The sequence below is a fragment of the Canis lupus genome, chromosome 35 (genome assembly GCF_048164855.1).
Source record: "Canis lupus baileyi chromosome 35, mCanLup2.hap1, whole genome shotgun sequence".
Taxonomy (NCBI): Eukaryota; Metazoa; Chordata; class Mammalia; order Carnivora; family Canidae; genus Canis; species Canis lupus.
The window spans coordinates 19,588,257-19,611,249 of NC_132872.1; the positions used below are offsets into that span (position 1 = coordinate 19,588,257).

At 36.3% G+C, this 22,993-nt stretch overlaps 1 long non-coding RNA gene across 4 annotated transcripts in view; it reads right to left on the reverse strand.

Annotated features, from left to right (window-relative positions):
* Window positions 1-552: 552 nt before the first annotated feature.
* The window catches only part of LOC140624674 (uncharacterized), a 50,432-nt gene continuing 27,991 nt past the window's right edge, over window positions 553-22,993 (reverse strand). For 2 of the 4 annotated variants that reach the window (XR_012024129.1, XR_012024128.1), the window contains 2 exons: window positions 5,470-5,507; window positions 553-916 (listed from right to left, as the gene is read on the reverse strand). This is a non-coding gene — a long non-coding RNA (uncharacterized lncRNA). Of the gene's footprint in view, window positions 917-5,469; window positions 5,508-17,617; window positions 17,881-22,993 lie in introns of those variants that run through there. The other 2 variants (XR_012024131.1, XR_012024130.1) reach the window with 1 other exon arrangement.

Consider the following 22,993-nt stretch of genomic DNA (forward strand, 5'->3'; position numbering starts at 1 on the left):
TTCAAGTATTATTAATAGATAATTCAACTGGGAACAAAAAAAAATACTTTCCATTTCCCTGATTATTAAGCAAGATAATATCCTGCTTCTATCATGCATTTCCAATATAATATCAACAAAAGCATTTCCCATAAATAAATTTCTTTCTATTTCCATAGTTAATATATGGAAAAAAGTCAATGTTCAAATAAAAATCAAATAGTTCCACTACTATCATGTTTTCCCTGAATCATTGCATATGAGTATTTCTACCATGTTGTATTGCCAAAAAAACTAAACCCAAATAGGAAAAGACTCTTTTCATGTTACTGTTTATGGGGTAACTGCTCTACTGTTTGCTTTGACTCATTTTCCACTTCCAAAAATATCAGATAATGTGCCTTTGCCTCTACCTATTGCTTCCAGTGAGAGGTTTTCTGCTCCCTGAGCACCTGTGGACAGGACGCAATTTCATAAGCATATTCCTGACTTTTCTGTCACTGATGAAAAGAGAACACACTCAAAAAGAAAGCGAGAGAGAGAGAATACTTTTTAGAGGTTTTCTTAGCTTGATGTTTTCTTTTATTTATTTTATTGCTAGGGAGGGAAATGCAAAACACGCAGACAGTAAAAAGGCCTCCTGTGTGACTCTTAACTCCTCTATATTTTTCACTTAGGTCTTATACCTACAGTACACAGAGAACCAGACTGAAATCCCTCTACTCAGAGAAAAACCTTATTTAGATCCGTGGGGCATTTTTTTTAAGAAAAGCATTTCAGAGGGAAGGCGGGGAGGAAATGGATGACTTTCAGATGCTGCCTCGGAGTCCTGCATCTGTGGAGCAAGTGGTGGCGAGGTGGAGGGTGGATACTGAGATGCTGACCTCTCCTCTCTCCTCCTTTCCCTCCTGCTGCCAGACCTCACTGCGGATGTCACCTAGAGTGATAATAAGGTATAGGGTTCAGGTTGGAGATGCAAACTGCAACCAGTGGTGGAGGAAGGTGGGAGGAGGCCTTAGCCAGGGTTTGGGCTGTGGCTACACTCAAGAAATGTCTTTAGCCAGAAAGCAGTTGCACCATCCTCTAAAGTATGTCACACTTAGGATACAAGGAGAGCATAATAAAAAATGGTATATTTTTGAACACCGATTTTTATGATCTCTTCAAAAATAGGTATATTGATTCTGTTGTTGTTGTTGTTAATAATATATTTGGATTGAGCACAGGTTTTTTAAAAAATATTTTGTTTAAATTCAATTTGCCGCGACACCTGGGTCGCTTAGCAGTTGAATGTCTGCCTTTGGCTCGAGGTATGATCCTGGGGTCCTGGAATCAAGTCCTGCATTGGGCTTCCCGTGGGGATCCTGCTTCTCCCCTTGCCTGTGTCTCTGCCTCTCTCTGTGTGTCTCTCATGAATAAATAAGTTTTTAAAAATCTTTAAATTCAGTTTGCCAACATGTAGTATCACACCCAGTGCTCATCCCATCAAGTGTCCCCCTTAATGCCCATCACTCAGCTGAGTACTTTTTAAGTACATTTCTTATAGCCCCAGAACACCCCCAGGTTATAAGCAGATCCAGACAAGTAGAGGGACAGGCCCAAACCAAGAATGTAAAAACCAATGATATGTCTGTTCCATAGTTGAGGCATCTGGAATGAAATAAAATACACTTTGGTTATATTGTGTAATAAAAGGGGGTATGCAGAGATCTGTCCCCCTCTCCTTTTCATGTGTCAATCATTCTAAAACTCCACCATGGGAAAATAAATAATTATGTTAATATGTTTTCTTTCACAAAAATGAAACGAAATTATTACGTTGGTATATTCCTTTAGCTTAGTAATATTTTTTGAGGGGCACCTGGGTGGCTCAGTGGTTGAGCATCTGCCTTTGGCTCAGGTCATGATCCTGAAGTCACGGGATCGAGTCCCACATCAGGCTCCCTGCAGGGAGCCTGCTTCTCCTTCTGCCTATGTCTCTGCTTCTCTCTACATATCTCTCATGAATAAAGAAATAAAATCTTTAAAAATAACAATAATAATATTTTTGAAATTTGATAGGGTAAGCTCTCCTCCTTGCATTTTTTAGAATTATATTAGCAATTTTTGGACTATTCTTTAGTATGAATTGCAACAGAGTTTGTCATAATCCATGAAAAATCTAGTTGCCATATTGCTTGTAAGCATATTGAGATTGTAAATTAAGTTTGAGAGAATTGCATTTGTCCCCTCATTGGTCTTTCCATTCACTTGCTCCACTTTTAAGGTCTTTTTTAATATCTTTATTTGAACTTTGGTAATTTTCTTCCTTTTTAGTAAATGAGTGTTTTGTGTTTATATCACTAAAAAAAAAAAATACTCCGTTAAAACCATGGGGATCCCTGGGTGGTGCAGCGGTTTGGCGCCTGCCTTTGGCCCAGGGCGCGATCCTGGAGACCCGGGATCGAATCCCACGTCGGGCTCCCGGTGCATGGAGCCTGCTTCTCCCTCTGCCTGTGTCTCTGCCTCCCTCTCTCTCTCTCTCTCTGTGACTATCATAAAAAAAAAAAAAAAAAAAAAAAAAAAAACAGATTTTTGGGATGCCTGGGTGGCTCAGCGGTTGAGCATCTGCCTTTGGCTCAGGGTGTGATCTGGGGTTCCGGGATCGAGTCCCACATCAGGCTCCCTGCGAGGAGCCTGCTTCTCCCTCTGCCTGTGTCTCTGCCTCTCTCTGTGTGTCTCTCATGAATGAATAAATAAAATCTTTAAAAGAAAAAAAATGTGTTTGACTAATACAAGCTACTGATAGGTATTTAATCATTCTTCAATTGATCCTCATGATATTTATATATTTTTTAAAGTATTCCTGTAACATATTTATGTTTCATTTTGAGCTAGAATGTCTTTGTTCAGTTGAGTCCTCTGTAATTAAAATTACTTTAAGGATGGAAATATTATCTGAGCTAGTCAATTCCTAGGTATTTTAAGTAAACATTTATACATAAATATATTTAAAGCAAAAGTGGAAGCAATCCTACTATATATATTCTTTTGAAACTCATTTTTTCCCTTAGCAGTATACTATGGGCTTTTTTCATTATCTGCACACATTCTATAACATCATTTTAAAGGTTCCATGATATTCCGTTGAGTCTTTTGATACTTGGAACATTTTTACTCTTCAAATGTCCTACATTCAAATACAAACACAGGCAGAGAAACATCTTAGATCATTATCAATACACATCTTATATGGAATTAAGTTTTCAGACTCTTTCTGATAATCACAGCAGGCTGAGAGTAATTCCTAGGGAGTGCTACTTAAGGTAGGTGTTTGGACAAAGGCGGGATTTGGGCAGTGGCTACCTCACAGGAATAGAGAGCACAGGCAGAGAAGGTGAAGAGAGGGTGCCAAACAACAGAAGAACCCACTTGATGATTTGAACAAGGACCCACTTTGGAGGGAGAGATCCTAGGTAGAGTGTAGAGCTTAACCTAGAAGCTAAGCAACAGAGCTGAGTGATATTTAGGGCAAAGAGAACACGCTCACTTCTCTTCCTAGGCTTTGTGAAAACTTAATGCTGTTGAATGTCTAAAGTGTTCTGAAACTCTTCTCTGGTCTCTCAGTTGGACAATACGGCTTGACTTCCAGGGTGAGACACATTCTTCCGATTCGCTGCCCTCCTCCTTACACTTTTGTCTGGGAGGAGGATGTGAAGAGACTCAGAGAAGGCATTGCAAACATTGTGATTGTTGACTTCTTAATGGACTTGGTGACTGGTTGATCCAAGTGATAAAGCAAAGAGGAACCAAGAAAATCTTCCAGCTCCTTACCCATTTTGGTCTGTTCAACCTCACTTTCTGTTAATTCTAATCCCAATCTTATAAACCAACTATACCAGACCACCAGATACACACATCAAAGTGTTTGTCAACCACATTCCCTTCATTTGTTCTGTTCTACCCATCAACTGGGCCCGCTTCCTGCCCCCACGCCATTAACACCCATGGCTTACTCATTCTTCAAGGCCCAGATTAAGCTCTTGCTTCATTAGAAAACTTTCCTGACAACACCTACTTACAAAAAAATCTTCTAAGTTCAAAATTCCATTTTACCTACTAACTGTGTGTTGCCGAATAATAATTATAACAATGTGTAATTCAATATTAACTTCATCTCTAGTGGTTTGTACTACACAACCTGACATTTAATCTGTCACCTAATTATAAATTCTTTTGTTGAATGATACAAAAGAAACAAACTTTCTTGCATTTCCACATGGCCTAGGATGGGTATATATATATATATCAAGCAGTTACTGCACTGCTACTCTGTTGAGTGTCCAGGCTGAAATTTCAGATTATTCATCAATATCTATTTTTTTTAATTTCCTCTACTTTTTAGGGTCTGGGCACAGAGCTACACTCCATTTCCAAGCTTCTTGCATTTGGGTGGGGCTCTGTGACTAAGTTGTGGCCATGAAAATGATATATGCCATTTCCAGATATGGTTCATAAAAACTTCCCATGCACTCACACACAATCCCTCATTCTCTCCTCTTATTGTAACCAGCTTGGAGGTCACTCATAGGTGATGACATTGAGAACTGGATCCCTAAGTCACCACTTAAAGGAGGCCCACCCTGAAATATTACCCAAGCATCTGCCAACTTAACATCTGTACTGGATTTTTTGTGGGTAAGAAACAAACTAATTTTGCTAAGCTCCTGAGATTTTTGTGTTGTTTGATACAGCTGTTAGCATCTGTTATTTTACTCAGAGATGCTACACAAAAATTATATAAGGTTCTACACTTGAACAGCCCAAAGTCTAAGTATACAGTTGGTTTTTTAAAAGAGAAAACATGTATTTTAAGGTTTCGTGTTACTAAATTCTAATTTGTCATTCTAGTAACCTGAGTAATTCTCAAAAGTAAAAATGGCACAAATCAATAACCTCTTTATATTTGTTGGCAAGAACGCTGTATGGCAATAACTTTGTTTTTGTTTTCTACATGTCAGTCAGAACTATATAATACAGGTAGTGATCAAGGCTTATTAAAATTTCTCAATGGAAATGCTTGCTTTTATTTGGTAAATATGATTCAATTTTGCCTTAAGAAAACCGAGTAATCTTTCCATTGCTAGTCACGTTTGTATAACTCTGTGTGCATAGATAGCATGTTATAAAAATAAATTAGATGATACAGCAGAGCACACATCTTAATGATGTGTTCCTCTTCTGTTAACTGTCTATTTATATTAAGTGGGAAGCAGAGAATGATTTAACATTTAAAAATATTAAATGTTGTTAGTATGAAGCAATGTTCTGAAGTCAAAATTTTTTAGAATATCCTAGGTGCTTTCATCTTTTGAAGGCTTAAAATCCACTTGAAAATGGCTCTTTTATTTCTGTCACCTTAGTGGTAAAGAGGGCAGGGTCCACAAATTAAATTTGTCCTTGAAAATTGGTAAGAAAGTGAAGCAGAGGTGTTTGAGATGCAGCACATACCTGCTATGCGCTAGCACACAGCTGTCGTGGGTCTTTCTCTGGGAAAAAAAGAAAGACCAAGATTATGATCATAACCTTGAATTATCATCACCTGTGGTATTGGTGGCTTATCTACCTGTAAGAACACTTATGAGTTTTAGGTATAAATAATTCTTACATTTATCAAGAATCAGGAAAGCATAATTTTACTTCCTTCTATCAAAGAAGGCTAACATATTCTTTTTTATGTGCTCTTCAAGCATGCAGTGCATTAAGTCTTCATATCATGATAATATTTCCATTTCATAGGTTTAGCTATAGCAGTATAGCTTAATCATTTGTGAGTTTATCATTTTATTTTGTGTCAATTGTCAGCCACATGAATATAAAGTATCTTTTATAATAATTCTGGTTTTAATTGCTGGGGTTTTTTTTATTCATATTTCCTTCCTTGTTTTTTTTTCACCTGTCCTTTACTAACCTTGATAGTTTTGTACCTCATTTTCATGTTCTAATATCCTTCAATGTGTTCCACAAGTTCTACAGTTGTAAAACTACTATATGGGTGAATGTGTGCATGTGTATAGATGTATGTATGAATACACACACAGATGTTTGTAAATATAGCACTTTTCATTGCTATGATTTTATTTATCCTACATACCCTTTCATTTCATGAATACTTAATGGATGTCTTCTATTTGCCTATTAATATGCCTACTAATCCCCATTAATAATATCCCTTTAATATTGGTTATCCAAAGATGAGCCTTGATTTCATAGGACTTACTGTCCAAAGAGGGAGACAATCATTAAAAAAATAATTATGCAAATAAATGTAAATGGATTATTTGATGCTCTAGCTGTATCTCAAGGAAGCATTTGATTTGATCTAACCAGAGAGATCAGAGAACAGCTTCCCTGAGGACAAGTGTGAGCTAAGATATTGGAAGAAAGAATCAGAAAGTTGGAAAAAAAAGTGCAAAGGTCCTGTGACCCACAAGATACACTGGAATTGCTGAAAGGAGCCCACTCTGACTGGAGTATAGAGATCAGAAAAGGGAATTGTAATGTGAGTTGATACTAGAAAAATCAGCTGAAACCAGACCAGGTAGGAGACTATAGACTGACTGCATTAGGAAACTTTATCTTAAAAGCACTAGTAAGCCATCCAGTAGTTTTAAGAGAGAAATGGTATGATCAAGGTTTCATTAGAAATTATCTCTGAGGAGGCTGAAAGGAGAGAGTAGGTATCACCTCCCCTCCATATCACTAGCTCATCTCCTGAAGCGTCAGGCTGTAATCACCTCACAGATACAAATAAAAATCTTTACTTGGCTCTGGCCTCTCATATCCTCCAGGCATCTCATAAATGAAAACTTAACTGATAATCAGGCCCCAGCTGGTATCTGAGTAATAGGGAGCCATCGCAAGTCTGTAGGGAGCGGCACATCCCATGAACTGAACAATGGCCAGTTTCCCCACAAGAGCTGTGGATCATTGATTGAAAGTTAATGCTGCTAAGCTGCCCTCATGCTTGGGAGCAGCTGCATTAGCAGGACCTCTTTCCTGAGCTTTCTTTGGATGTTTCAGACTCTGCTGAGCTGATGGAAATGAAGTCCATAACTTCAGCTATGGTCATTAACCTCCTGCTTTGAGTTTTTGCTAATCATTAACATGTCATTTGTGTTTCACTTTAAAGATAGGCTTTGAGCCTGGGGAGCCAGGACTTCAGTGCAGTGGGGACCAAGTATGGAAAGGGGAAAAATGAATGGCAATGGCAATGACAAAACTGTCCTGGTCGTCTGAGAGGAAACAAAACATAATCTCCTTCTAAACAATACAGGTGGTACTAGGATTTGTATTATGGAAATGTGAGGACAGGTGCTGTTTCCCAGGAGGAAAAGTGGTTACGATAGCTGAGAACTGTCACCATGTTCCATAGCTATTGAATAATTTAGCCCAAGGAAGAAAAACATGAAAATGTTTAGGAGATCTCTAGCTTCACCTCCCACTTGAGTACAAAATGTGGATTTAGCATGAAATTGTTGACATCAGTTGAGTGCATCAAGCATTTTTAATCAAGCTCTGTATTAATCAATCTCATTCCTCCCAAATGATCTAAGAACCATACCTCTCTCATTGTTTTCTAGTTACTGTCATCAAATCGTCATAATCAGTGCAACCTCATAGTCTACGGTTTGCAGAATTTGTTCCCTATGTGCTCTCCAAAGCTTTCTTCCTATTCTAGACTTTCCATCCTTCCAGCCCCTGGCTAAGTCCACCATCTCCACAAAGACTCCCCTGATGGTAGCTGCCCAAAAAGCATAGCCTCCACTATGAACTCAGTAACCTGTATTCAGTATTTGTGTACTTGTTACAATGCTTTTATTTTTTTTAATGCTTTTATTATTATTTAAGTCCTGTATATTATTTGGTAGCAAATCTCAACCTCCCCAAGTCAATGTAATCTCTTTGGTGTTGGACCCCCTAAGTGGAATCATATATTCACTGTTGTTCAATGAACAAAGTTTAAGCTCTCTGGATCTGAGAGGGATCAGAACAGTCCCTTTGCTCTCATTGGTTTCAAGAGTGGGAATTTCATATCAAATTTCATAACAGGTCTTTGTTAATTTTTACCTTCTTTTTCTTAAGCTGTGTATTTGGGCACTAAATTTAATTTTCTCAAATAAGTGTTGCTAGAAGCTTAGATCTGCTTTGCCCATATTCTTTCATTTGCACAATTTAAGTATGCTCTTCATTATATATGCCTTCATGTATTTTTAAAATTTTATATTTATTTCATTTTTTTAATAATTATATGGGAAGAATGTGGAATTCTTTATTAAATTTATCTTTGGTTGATAAAGAATCCCACACATTTATCTTGTTAATTAGGCTTTACTGGTGTAAAATAATATGACTTGAAAATAATATGGATTTATCATATAGACTATCTAAAATGAATAGTCATTAATGTCATCCATAAAAGGATGAGGAATGAACAAAAAGAATTAAAAAAGACAAATGTAGCATGATACCTTAATAGTTATAAATACTGAGAACTATTTTTATCTTGATTATGTATGTCATTTTTCAAATAACAAAAGCTCTACTATCTCAGAGTCTTTTATATGAGGCATATATTATTATAAATATTATTTAACTTCACTTAAAAAATTAACAATACAACAAATCTAGCCTCATTTACTCTTAACTTAGCAAAATGAGTTTTCCTTAGGTATAATGTAAAATCCAGACCGTAATAATTTTCCTCCACTACAAAAATAAAAAAAGCTCTTGTGTATACTTTTATATCAGAAAATATATTTGATGGATGATCAACCTCATTTTTAAAATATATTTATTTTTCTACAATGTGCTAAAAATAGTTTCAAAGCTAAAAAGCATGACAAATCACATCTATTTCTTATTTGGAAAAAGGCTCTTGCATTATTGCATTTTTACACAATTGTCATCAGTCAAAACTACTTTTTCTTCTAGCGAACAACACTTGTCTTTATCCATGTGTCGGCTGCTAGCAGAGCTGACATTTTATTTGTTGGCTGATTTCCCATATGCATTACCTTTGTGCACTGTTCCTTCTTTGACTGCTTAATAATCCACTGTATATTTTATTTGTAACCTGACTAAGAGCAGGTATTTATAGCATTGTTATGATACAGAAAATTCCACTGAAAATACCATAAAATGATGCCCTGGAAAACCTATTTTTATCCATGGAACTTAAATCACTTGATATAATAATCTTGTTTTTTTCTAAAATAGAGAAGATGATAAAATCTGAACTTTTTTTTAATATTAAAAATGTATCATAATAAAAAAATAGACACCTAAGTTAGCATACTTCTGAGGATAGAGATTTAAAATTAATTCGACTAGTTTTCTGAGAAATGGGATTAAGGTTGGGGGATAATTGTAATTAAAATGGAAGACTCTGCCTCTGAATGCTTACACATAAGATTGTACTCAGCACCTTCAGATGTTTTCTCCTTCTGCTAATGCACATCAGAGGAGGGGATACCTAGCAGCCAGTTAACTACTCTGTCTGAAAGCTGACATTGGATATGGGGTGTACTTGGCAGGGAAGGCTTGCTGTTTCTAAAATTAGCTGTCTGTGAAGTAAAAACTGAACTGTGTTATGTGATAGTAGACTAGGGTGGCATTCTACAGTAATCTCGAATTTCTTTGGGACAAAATAGTATTTCTTGGCCTTGTTCTGTGTTTCTACAGAATGAAAGATTCAGTTTATATTATTCTAAGATCTTCTTAGATATTAAGCCTCTCTTTTGATTCTGTGTTAATTATATTTAGATACAGTAATATATACCATCTATGATTACAGATTATCAACCAAAATTTTCTAGTAGTGTTGAGCAGATTTCTTGACTTTTCTTTGGCTATTTTTGTTGAAGCCCAGGATATTTGCAGAAAGTACAAGGGATCAAGGATATCTCAGATGGATGTAAGCTATCAGGGGCTTGGAGATTAAGCTTTGAAAAATGTACCCGATAGCTGGCTACTGGAGTAGTCATACCCATCTGAAACTTTGACTCAGGCCTTCTATTATCCCTTCTATTCACAGGTGGGAAAGAAAGAGCAAACTAGAGCAACATACTTGTGAATCGTATCTAATAGGCGATAAACTTTAAAAAAAAATCAAAACTATCATCCTTGGTATTCTAACATGAAGAGTTCTTGACAAAGTAACTTCAAATCTCTAGGCCTCAGTCTTGTCTTGTCTTTTCTTTTCTTTTCTTTTCTTTTCTCTTCTTTCTTTTCTTTTCTTTTCTTTTCTTTCTTTTCTTTTCTTTTCTTTTCTTTTCTTTTCTTTTCTTTTCTTTTCTTTTCTTTTCTTTTCTTTTTTCTTTTCTTTTCTTTTCTTTCTTTTCTTTTCTTTTCTTTTCTTTTCTTTTCTTTTTTCTTTTCTTTTCTTTTCTTTTCTTTTCTTTTCTTTTCTTTTCTTTTCAAGATTTTATTTGTTTATTCATGAGAATACACAGAGAGGAGAGAGAGAGAGGCAGAGACACAGGCAGAGAGAGAAGCAGGCTCCATGCAGGGAGCCTGATGTGGGACTCAATCCCGGGTCTCCAGGATCAGGCCCTGGGCTGAAGACAGCACTAAACCGCTGAGCCACCCGGGCTGCCCTAGGCCTCAGTAGTTTCATGTGTAAAACACTGAATGATACATGTTGAAAAGACACACTAAAATCCCTTCTAACGTTAATACCTTCATTGGCTGGAACACCGACTCTTCTAAGTCTTATAAAGATTAATGACCCTTAGACCTAGGTTTCCACGGGGTATGCATCGCACAGAAAAGAAAGAGGAACATACAGTCCAAGGAGGGAGTCAAAGTATGGGGATTATTACGATTACAATAATATCTACAGCTACATGTATTGGTCTGGTATGTCTGAGTTTTAGTGTTTACATGTATCAGCACATTTGGTCATCCTCTAAACTCTTTAACATAATTACTACAAGTAATACTTCCCTTTTTGCAGAAAAGGAGAGTGAAATTCAGGAAAGCTATTTACTTAGAAAATAATGGCATATTAGAATCAATACACACTTGATTTCTACACAGATCTCACATTTAACATTTATGGAAAATATCTGAATAGCATGCCAAGTTTGCAGATTTCTGGTCTCCACCTCTCGTTTAATAGGTTTACGTGAGGCCCAATATTCTCCACCATTACCTAACTTCTTATGTGATTTTGATGCATACTGTGAAGAATATTGCCCTATACCTTTCATGTGGGCCAAATATCATTTTCTTTTTCTTCTCTTTCAGCCTTAAAAATAGGCTACATTTCATGTGCTGACACCTCATATATATATATGTAGGTAATATACATATATATATATATGTAGTATTTCTGAAAGGCAGTTTATCAGAGGTATGGTATTACTTCCTCTTATTATAATTCTTTTTTAGTTTTTGTGTTATAATACCAAACAAATCATGCTTTACTTGGTTGATAATCTCATAAAAATATATTACATCTCACTGCATAGCAAAAAAGGAAAGAAAGAAAAAAAGAAAGAAAGCTTAGCATCCAAGGCAATCATCAATGCTTTTTCTGACTCTGTTTCTATAATAGCTCCCTCAGATATGGTCATGTGTATTTCAGTGCCCCTCCATTTCATGCTAGTGATGGCATGATGTCACACTGCTTATATTGAGATTATGCACAATAGGACTTTGTTTAATACAGAGTTAACCAAGTGGATCACAGAATAAGGTATAGGCCTCATTGGGTTGTCCAAAACCATTTAACTCCTCTGAACTGAATCAGAAGACAATCCATTTTACCTTAACTGTAAGTCTTGATCTTTTATGGGGAAGGAGTTGGACATTGTTAATAAGCAGATTGTTCTGTTATTCATCAGTATCAAAAGGGCTGGTTATAATTCTGAAAAGATTAGAATCCCCAAAGAATAAATTGGCCTTCCTTCTGAGCATAGTTTGTCAGGTGAATAATACATTGACCTCACACAAATTGAATTCTTCGGGAAGTAGATGGTAAGTGAAAGATAGAATAACTAAAAAAAAAAATTTAAAGGCATATCATACACACATGTATAATAACAAAATTCTCTGCACAAATATGCTTATTTTTACATTACTAATGTTTGCATCATGTACACATAAACATTTTAGTACAGGATTAAATATGCTTACTGAACTTACAAAATAATGCCTACTGAACTTTATTGGAAATTAAATGCATTTTCAAGGATAATTTTAACCCTATTTGATTTCTAGTGTTTGCAGTGTCAGAAATTAACCCAAGCTAAAACATGAAATGCCATTGTATGCTGAGTCTTGCTGCTTTGCACTCTTCTCCCCTTCAGTTTGTAATACTTGTGTTCATTGGAAATCCAAGAAATGGAGTTATCCTTCCTGAAAAGAATGCGCCTTGCTATCACCTCAAAAAAAGGTAAAGGAAGGCCAAAAACATTTAAAGGCAACACGTTTCATGTGTTTCTTCGTAACCCTAACATCCTGAGGAAGTCAAGACATGAGAGGGAGACCAAAACCACACACCCCACAGCATGGCAGTTTTCAAGGAATGTTTCAAGATGCCAGGGGGAGGTGAGGGCTGTCTTCATTGTGCATGCATGGAGTCTAGAGTCCAGCCCTAGCATCTTGAAACCCTGCAGAGTATCTGTACCCCCAACAAGCAACAGAAGCAAAGCTAGCAGACATTAAGGGACTAATTACAAGGCTCAGAACAGAAGCTACTCAGAACCAGGGAGAAGAGAAGACTAGAGAGGGCTCCCCAACTGTGCTTTGTGTAAAACTTGGAACCAGAGCCTGAAAATGGTAGAGATGAACAGAAAAGCCTAGTCATGACTAAGGTTGAATTTCCCACCAACCCAGTAGAATTGAGTCATGGAATCCATTTAAATTAACTACATAAAAAAAAAAAATAAAATAAAATAAAAATAAAAAAATAAAAAAAAAATAAATTAACTACATAAATAAAAATGGAGAATGTGTTGTTTCTTGCATCTCAGAGTTCACCGATTAAGATTTACTTGTTTTTCCACACAGTGTTCCTTATGCACACTCTTTAATTCGTGATCCATTATAAATTTATATGATGCATTTATAACCAAGAATAAAAACAACTTTAGGCTTTGCAGCAATCAAAATCATCAGAGTGGCCAGTGTTCAGCTGAAGGATAAACCACTGAATGAATTAGTTGTAGTCATGTTATCTGATCTTTAATGACCATTGCACATGCTCATTCATAGTGAAGTAGAATTTTTGCAGGTGGATTCATTTTCAAATGAAAACTATTTTAATAGTTATTTATTTTTAGTAGAAGACATTAAAATTGCAACCATTTTTGAGAACTCCTAAATTTATCATCTATGCTGAATTCTTAATTTTAGAATCCATAGAATTTAAGGTGATATTAGACCTTTAGTTATTTGTTTACACTCTTCCTGTATAGGTATTTCTTTTCTCCGCAATAAGTGCGTTAGTGCCTTAAGGGCATATATAATATCTTCAACTACTGAATCCTTCATAACACCCTTCCAGTAACATTTATTAAATATTTTATAGCGATCTTTGGACTATACTTATGTTTAAAATTAAAACTTCTAAACCTTAATTGAGAGAGATAATTGACTTGTCGCTTTATCTTCTTGGAAAGGCCATTTCAGCTCAGCAGAATGATTTTTAAAATGAAGATAACATTAGGGAGAATTTGCTTCTCTGAAATTAAATGTCTTAGTTATATATGCCCCATCTTTCTCAAATATAAGCAGCGTGAGGTTCCAAGCTACTAAATATTTGCTGTATTTGTTCATCTATTTAGTCATTTTCTGAAAAGTTACCATCCGTTAAAGAAAAAGTGACTCTCATCTTTAAAAACTATGTTGTGTCAATGTCCTAACAATTACACGGTCTCCTTCCACACCCACACCCACCCCCCGTACACTCATCTAAATGTCCATTCTCTTTCTGTCTTTTCTAACTCTCTAGGAACTCCATCTCCAAATGATAACTCACAGAATAAAAAGTGCACCTTCCCCAATGTTAAGTGGTAAAAATAGCCTTTGGTGTAGAGGGTTAGCTGGATCCTTTTGATGTTTTGACTTCCTTGTGAGGCTATACACACTGATACAACTTTAAGTGGTAGCAAGTTTTATTCTGTGTTCCTTTCTTATTGCCACTAATGGACACCTTGGATGTTTGACCTGACTTAGATACTTACAGAGAGCCCTGATGGAAAGCTTATTATATGGTGCTACTCTCTTGGCTTTGATGTTCTGTAAACCATGTGTCCGATTGCTTTTAGGGGAAAAGTTCAAACTCTCTGCACTTTAGACATAAGTGAATTCTCTCTGAGATTCAGATTTTAGTCCTGAATCACAAAGTGTATAAGGGGTATATAGCAACTAAAGATTATTTCTAAATCCTGAAAATGTAGGTTATGTTTATACCTCATATTTAACAGTACATTTTGAGAATTGATGCTCTTAGGATTTCATTGAGAATGTGTCATCCCTCTACCACAGGGTTTTTGTTTGTTTGTTTGTTTTGTTTTGTTTTTCTGTTTCTTTGAGTCCCTTTCAATATAGGGAGAGAATAGGTTTTATTGGTAAATAAACCCATGATAATGTCATCTATTTCACTATCTGTTATCCTCAGATTATGACAGAATTTCTGTTCGGTCACTGAAAGTGCAAGTTAACTCTCTTGAAAAGGAATTTTAAACAATAAGATTATCTCCTTAATAATGTATTTTTAATTCAGTAGTTTAGAGTGAAGGATGCTTTTCTTCTATAGAAACAATGTTGTATATGGTAGTGAGATTTCTAGCCTATCTACAAAAGTTGGCTCAATCATTCATAGTATATCAAAAAGAAGCTTATAAAATGCATTTATCATAATGGATCCTCCTTCCTAGGGATAATGAAGAAGAGAAATAATAGAGTATGTACCTTTTTACTGGATACCAGGCCAACTTTAGAACACAATTTTTAAAGAGGCAAAGATTAATTTTCCTACAACCATCTCTCTCCTGAATGGCAGATACCTTGTACCCATGTTACTACACCCTAGCTTGTACAAGTGGCAGACACTATTAATAAATCCCCAACTTTTTTTCATGATGAACTCATATTGGCCTTCAGAATCCTCAATATAGTGACCCAAGCTTTGACAATGCATTCATTTGTCGGATTATTAAACAGGATCTCAAAAAAAGATACTCTGGCCTAACAGTAATAATGTTTGAGTTGACAATACATTACAAGAAGTAAGAAGGTACGAACCTAGTGATGGATCACTGAAAATCAATGATAGGAATGGATAAACAGCTTCAAGTATGTTAACCTTCTGGGGATGGATCAATTGTCTCATAATTATATATAATGGATGACACTATACAATTTATTAGTTCTTCTCTTTAAGACAAAGTTAAATCCATCAGTAACACCTAGTTATTTTTAAGTACTAATTAATATGACTAAAAATGTCATGGAACAATAGAATGTCATCGATTAAATTGTAGGATTTAAAAAATAAATAAATAAATAAATAAATAAATAAATAAATAAATAAATTGTAGGATTTTGCTTGCTACAGAGCTTGTAAGATGCCTAGCATGGTGCCCGACACAGACTAAGTATTCAATATTTTTCTTCCCCAACTTGCCTTTTATTCAAATAATCCAATTCAAGTTCACTCTGCGTTTTTTCTTAAAAGATTGATTAAGGATATTACATAGGATGTTTCTGTTAATATAAAAAATGGATGGCAGAAAAGTAATAGTAAGATATATGTGTGTTTATTAAGTATCCACTTAGAGAGGAGTTGGGCTTCCTGCCCATCTGGCATCCAGAGCAACAGCCAAACCAATACTGTTGTTACTTGAGAGGGTCACAGAGAGTTCAGGTATACAGAGAGCCCATGTCCAAGCCATATGCACAGGGTGGGTTATTCTCAGCATAGCCTTTCATAGAAGATCTTAGTTTATAGCCACTGATAAGAAAGAACTTTATTTTAAGAGGATTAAGGCTAGAATTATTTGTTCATGATGATTGCCAGGATAGCAAACATTTTCTCCCAGATCCTGATAGATGAATCTGGAAACTCAAATTAAAAGAGCTGACTGCCAGGTTAGTGACCTCAGGGAGATGCTATCACAGACTCAATGCCTGTTGGAAAAAACTAGTTCAAAAGATTGGGAGGAGTCATTTGAGAAGGTGGTTGGTGTTGCACTCATTACTGATAAGCAACTATTAATACATGGTTCTATTCTGTGAGTAGTTGCTCATTTCATTATTGTGCTGTGATGGGCCCACGATCATTTGGCTATCCCCTGGGGATCCTTTTAGGAGCCAGAAATGGATCAAGGAAACCAAGGCTTTGTAGGCCTACGTGTACCCCAAGAATAGGGGCAGTTGAGATATTTGTGACCCAGGAAACCTCTTTTAAGTCCAGAGGTCTCTCTACAAGGAGAAGGAGATCTGTTTCATTCATTTCTTGGTTCATTCATTTTATATATTCTTTCAGGGAACCAACTATGTGCTAGGCACAGAGCAATGTGCTATAAATGAATAATAAACATGATCACACATTCTCTGCCCTTATGACTTACAAAGCAGTGGAACAGAAAGACATTAATTGAGTAATCACAAAATATATAATTGCTAACTGTGGTAACTGATGTGAAGGGAAAGCACAATGAACTCTGGTTTCATCACTGTTGGAATCAAGTTTTCAGATGAAAGAAACATAGGGTTGTTTACCATGAAACAAAATATAGAATGTTAGAGCTGAAGGAAGTCTTGGAGTTCATTTAGGCTTTAAAGTTTGTTATTTTGTCAATCTTAAGTCTTGGGCTAAAAAAAGTAAAATGAATGGTCGGGGCTTCATTTTTAATTTTGGTTGGAACTTTCATTTTCAATGATGGAACAGGTTTGGCAATTATACATAGCTCTATGAAGCAAAAATTCCAAATGTTGGTGATCAGCTCCTACACACTTTTTAAACCACATGCCATAGATTATACTATAAAAGTATACTAATAGTTTCTTAAAATCATCAATGATCTAAAGGAGCAGGTATCAAGCACACTCTTAAGTAGCTCATAACACCTTGCTAAGCCAACCCTTTTTAGTATGGCTTAGTCAAACTTTCGTTTATGGCTTAATTTTTATCACTGCTGTTAGCTGACCTTACTGTAGAATATAGTGTAAGTTTGGTAGCACGAAGATCTTTGAATTCTTAAGATAACTGGTTAGATTGAGTTAATTTCATCTATTAGTTTTGAGGCGCCTTTGATGCAATACACAAGTATTTGCTTATCGAGAAAATTTTATCTCTGAATATCTATAATGTATTAAATACATGAATTGAAACGGAACCAACAAAATTGTATGGTTATGTATGATTTCTTTGTATTTATGGAAACATTTGAAAACTATTAAATTCCACTTATATTGCTCTAATATTATAAATACCCGGTTGTGCTCATTTGAAATGTCCTACTGGAATAACTCCTAAATAGAAATATCTTAAATAACTTTGCTAATTTACAGTGGAAAAAAAAAAGAGAGAGAAAGAGAGAGAGAAAGAGGTCAAAGTAGAACACTCTGAAAACATGTTGTCATACTGTTTATAAATGCACCATTAGCATTAAGCTATTGTTAGCAAATATTATCTTCAAATTAAATGAAACTGGTAACTGTGATTAGAAATTTTTTTTTTTAGTTAATTACACTGGAATTAAAAGAAAAGAAAAGTTGGGGTGCCTGGGTGGCTCAGTCGATTAAGCATCCAACTCTTGATTTGATTTCTGCTCACTGAGGTCATGATCTTGGATGATTCTTTCCTTCTCTCTCCCTTTCCCCCCACCTCGTTCATGGGCTCTATCTCTAAATAAAAAAGAAAAGTTAATTGTTTTTGGATAGTATACTTTATCCTATGATAATGATAATCTTTTCTTAAGTGATCCAGGTTTAAATCTTTAAGTTTAAATCTTTAGCTTTACAGATTTAAATTTGAAGAAGATTGACTTGGTCCTAATAGTCACAATTTGTTTGTCTAAATGAGGTGATATGTATATATGCAAATGTCCCCAGAACTGCATGTTGATTGGTGAAAGAAACAACCTAGGGAGCCCGGGGTCAGAGACAGTTTGCTTCCTGCCCTACTGTTGCTTAAGGTCCATCTATTTACTTTCCAAGCAGGGGACACTTTGTAAAACTACTAGATGCTTAAAAACAAAACAAAAACTCCAGAGAAAGACCCTAAGGAAGAAAACAAAACAAAAAGGCTTTTTTCTTAAGGCTTTAGTAACCTTAGGTTCTGTGATATTTTTGTTTACTTGTTTGTTTTTGGAAGTCATTAGACAGTAGAGAGGAATTTGAGTTGAGAAACCTGAAGAATGCAAATTCAAGTTAAGGTAAGTGCATTTACTTATTACAAGAATTGGGATCCCTGGGTGGCGCAGCGGTTTGGCTCCTGCCTTTGGCCCAGGGCGCGATCCTGGAGACCCGGGATCGAATCCCATATCGGGCTCCCAGTGCATGGAGCCTGCTTCTCCCTCTGCCTGTGTCTCTCTGCCTCTCTCTCTCTCTGTGACTATCATAAATAAAAATTTAAAAAAATTAAAAAAAAACAAGAATAATGTGCACACACTTGCAAACACACTAGAAATATTAAAATATTAATATTTAATATTAAAATATTAAAAATAGCCTTATCTGTGCTCTAAACTATTATACAGACTTCTTGGAAAACCTGTAAAGTTATGTGACGGGTGATCCCTATGAAATGATTACCCTCGTCTATCCCTCTCCCCTCCTCAGAGAACATAAACAGGCAAGCTGGACATGTTCCTTCCCAGTTAGGATGAATAGCCGGGTGAAAGGCATTGACTTCCACACAGAGAGATCTCTTAACCAGTTAAGAATTCAACCTAATGGTGCCCCCAAATATTTGTGAACAAAGCTCTTCTTGATCTCCTGACCATCCAGTTTCCCTGGCATTTACTGTAAAGTCTCTTCAAACTCCACAGCATACATCAGGCTGTGACACACAGACTTTCATTTTCTGACTAGGTCCTGAACTTCTGGACCCTATGCAACTGCTCCAATTTCGCTTGAATTTACCAATCCTGCTTTTGGTGTTGTTTGTGTGACTGTGCTGGCTCTACCCCTCAGATCTACTTTTATTCTCTTTTCCTAATTTGGAAAACTTGGAAGGAATTAATTTGGTGAGTGTCTTGATTGAAGCCTGTACCTTTGTTTTGACAATGAGACCACAAATGGCCCTGAGTAGAGATAGGATGAGCTTCCCCTGTGCCCTGCCAGTGAGTTTCTGTGATGATGGTTCTATCCCGCCTCCATCCATTTCTACCCCTCTCTGCCCCCACCGCCCTCCCCCCCCGCCCGGTGCCCTTAGCATTATCCTAGCTCTCTTGCCATCCAGATTCTGATCAGAGTTAGCTAATCAATAGAAAGTGCTGGTTAGTGATTTGAAGAGTTCAAAAAGTGAGAGGTTAAGGAATAGTCTTCCCTGATTGCTCTCCTATACTCTGTGGTTCTGGCAGGGGCTACATCTCTTTCACATGACACTTAGGATGTTATTTTCCCATAGCTCTGACTCCCACTAGGCCCTGGTAATTTCCTTTCCTGCCATTTCCTCTTCAGGTGATTATCATTTCCCTTTGTTTTCCTAGTTCCTAGGTACCTCCTATCACTTTCTGGTTACCCTAATGCTGCCCACACCTTCATTAAATTATCTTGTAGCGGACGTTCTCTTTCCTGCTGGCATCTGGCCTGAAATGACTCTCGAGAGCCCCCGTTGCCATGATCCTCTTTATTCTGGGAAAAGAAGGACCTTAGTTTATAGTAGTTAATATATAGATCAAATACTAAAGACCTGATATAACTTGCCTTTCAAAAATGAAAGACAGATCATCATTTATATTTTAGTGATGGGAAAACTCTTAGGGAATTTATATGAAAGTGGCTGTGAAAGCAAGCAGGTATCAGAAGGGAAGCATATGAAGGGAGTAAGCGAAGAACAATCCCTTTCCATTCTATGGGTCCCCAAAGGATATCATTCATTTTCCTTTCAGAGAGGTAGCAGATGTTGACATTTGCCAGCTCTAGCAGCCACCCCTACCATTAGATGTCTTATTCGTCATTTTATATTTGGGGTCTAGCACAGACCTCAGCACGTAATTGAACTCTTAAAAGTGTGTGTTGTATGAGTGAATAAGAAATGGTAATTAAATCTAAGAAATACTTGCACATGCATGTTCATAACACCATACTTCACAGTAGCCAGATGGTGAAAACTGCCCAAGTGTTTATTAACAAAAATATATAAACAAAGTTTGGAATAGACATTCAACAGAATAGTATTCGCCCACAGTAAGTAATGAAATATTGATACATGCTACAAAATGGATGGACCTTGAAAACATTACATTAAATGAAAAAAGACACAGAAGATCACATACTATATGATGCTATTTAGAGGAAACTTCCAGAATAGGAAAACTCTTAGCAATAAAGTACAAATTGGTGGATGCCAAGCATTGGGGGAAGGGAGGAATGGGCTAACTGCCTAATGGTATGGGATTTCCTTTAAGGATGATGAAAATGTTTTAGAACTAGATAAAGTTCTTGAAACATTGTGAATATACTGGATGCTACTGCACTGCTCACTTTAAAATGGTTAGTTTTATATTATGTGAATTTTATCTCAATTAAGAAAAAGAAAAGAACCTAAGGCAGACAGGATTCTCATTATGGGTAGAACCTGGAATCTCTTTCTGCCCGTGGGAGGGTGGGGGGAGTTAGAAGGGAATCCTAACTCTCTGAGCTTCAGTCCTAACTCTCTGAGCACCCATGCACCCCGTCTTCCTCACCCATGGATACAGAGGCCATACTCCTATGATCATTTCATGCTAACACCGCTATTATGTGTTTGTCTTCATCTTCCTGCATCTTATTTACTAAAGAGTTTTACTTTTGACTTGCACATTCTGAAACACCTCTACTTAAATTTCTTTTCCGATACATCTTAGTTCTAACTATTTGTATTCAATGAATATTCTGAGGAAAAATCAATGTGCTCATTTTTCCCTTTGAAAATCCATTGTAATCTAATCCTTCCTGGGTAGTTATTACTGGGTTGCTAAGAGTAAATCCACAACTACTTCTGGGAAATTTATTACACAAGTTTGCCTGCCAAAGCTAGACCTCTCAACAAAAGCATGTGAATGTGTTTAAAAACAAGCCACATCCTTTAGTTTTCTTATTATTTAAGAATAAGCAAGAATGCTTTGACATTATGAAAAATGAAGTTGAAAACATTATAGTCATTATTCCCCAGGGGCATTCTATAATTTGATCCAAACATCAGTAAAAAGTTAATGTCTATAATGTCTTTTTTTTTTCAGAACTATTTATTCTCTTTGTTAGTTTTTTTTTTTTCTTTTTAAAATTAAGACTCATCAGTAAGCATTGTGCTCTTTTTCTCATGTTGGGCACTCAGCTTTCTTAAATTAAAACCATTGTCCTCTTCGGCATAATCATACAAAGTAGGAATAGTTTATTCAACACCCCTTTTAAGCATCATCTAAGTATCAAAAACAGTCCTTGACATTTTTGGTACTAAAATGAATCTCTGGATCTGGCCTTCTAGGAACTTGTGGCCTAGTGAAAGAGCCAGATATGTAAAGAAATGTACATTATAAAAGGCTCTGTATAGAGGCTTTAATAGAGCAAGGAGAAGGTACAATAGAAATGCCTAACGATGAAGTGAGCAAAGAGGGTGGAAGGTGGTTATAAGGTTTATGAATAGATAAGAGGTTGAGTACAAAAACCGCTTCAAAAAGGTGATTACGTACAAAAAGGTGATTATGTTTAACTGAGGCTTGAATTCCAAATAGTTTACCAGGAAGATAAGAAGAAGAAAGGCATTCTAAATTTAAGGAACTTCATACATAAAGATGCAATGGCATGACAGCACGTCACGTTCCGGGGACTGCATATTGTTCAGTTAGACTAAAGCATAAAGTGTGTGGACTGGGGTTAGAAGCAGGAAAAATTCACAATAGTTTGCCATATGGAGCTTAGACACCATAACAAAGACTTTCGGCTGCATCGTTAGGTAAAGAAAGGCCATCAAAAGATTTTAAACCCAGGAGTCAACAGTTTGTATTTTTGAAAAAAAAAAAATCAGTCTGCAGAAACGTGAAAAACAGATGGAGGGAAACAGAGATCTTTTGACAAATAAGGAGGCTCTTACAGTGGTGCAGGTTGAGTATGATGAAGGCTGGATGTGATACGCTAGTTGTAGGGATACAGAAGAGAAAACCAAATAATGAATGTAAAGGTAGCAATAGGAGTGGTGACTGATTGGAAAGAGAAACAAGCCTATAGCAGAAGTCATAGAAACTCCCAATTTTTTGACTTAGATAATGCCATCACTACCCTTGAGTTTGCTCCCAATAGTGCTTTTAGAGGTAAGGCATATTTGTATCAAAGACAATGATAAGTTCATTTTTAGAGCTGGAAAGTATGATCCAATGGAATATTTAGGTAGAACAATCTGGTAGGTTATTAGACATATGGGACTTTAGTTCAGGAATAGAGTTTAGAGTTTGTTTTTCCCTTCCCCTACACTCCTGCTCCAAACATGAGTACATCTGAGTCCTTCAGCTTCCCTGGGACCTTAGGGATTTAGAGTGTGTGTTAGGAAGGGGATAGTGTGTGAGAGAAACTCTAACTCTGGAGTATGGAGCTCAGGGTTAGCAAAGGGATTGTGCCTAGGGAGGAACAAATGAAATAAAAATATCAAATTCTAAGCATATAGTCCAACAAATCAAAAATGATCCAACAGATCTCTTAAGTCTGGTACAAACACACTGTGCCAAAGCAACAGGATCTAGAATGGAGATGCAAGTCAAAGAGCCTCTCTGAGCCACTGAAGTATTTGCCAATAGTTCTTTCTAAACATAGTTAACAA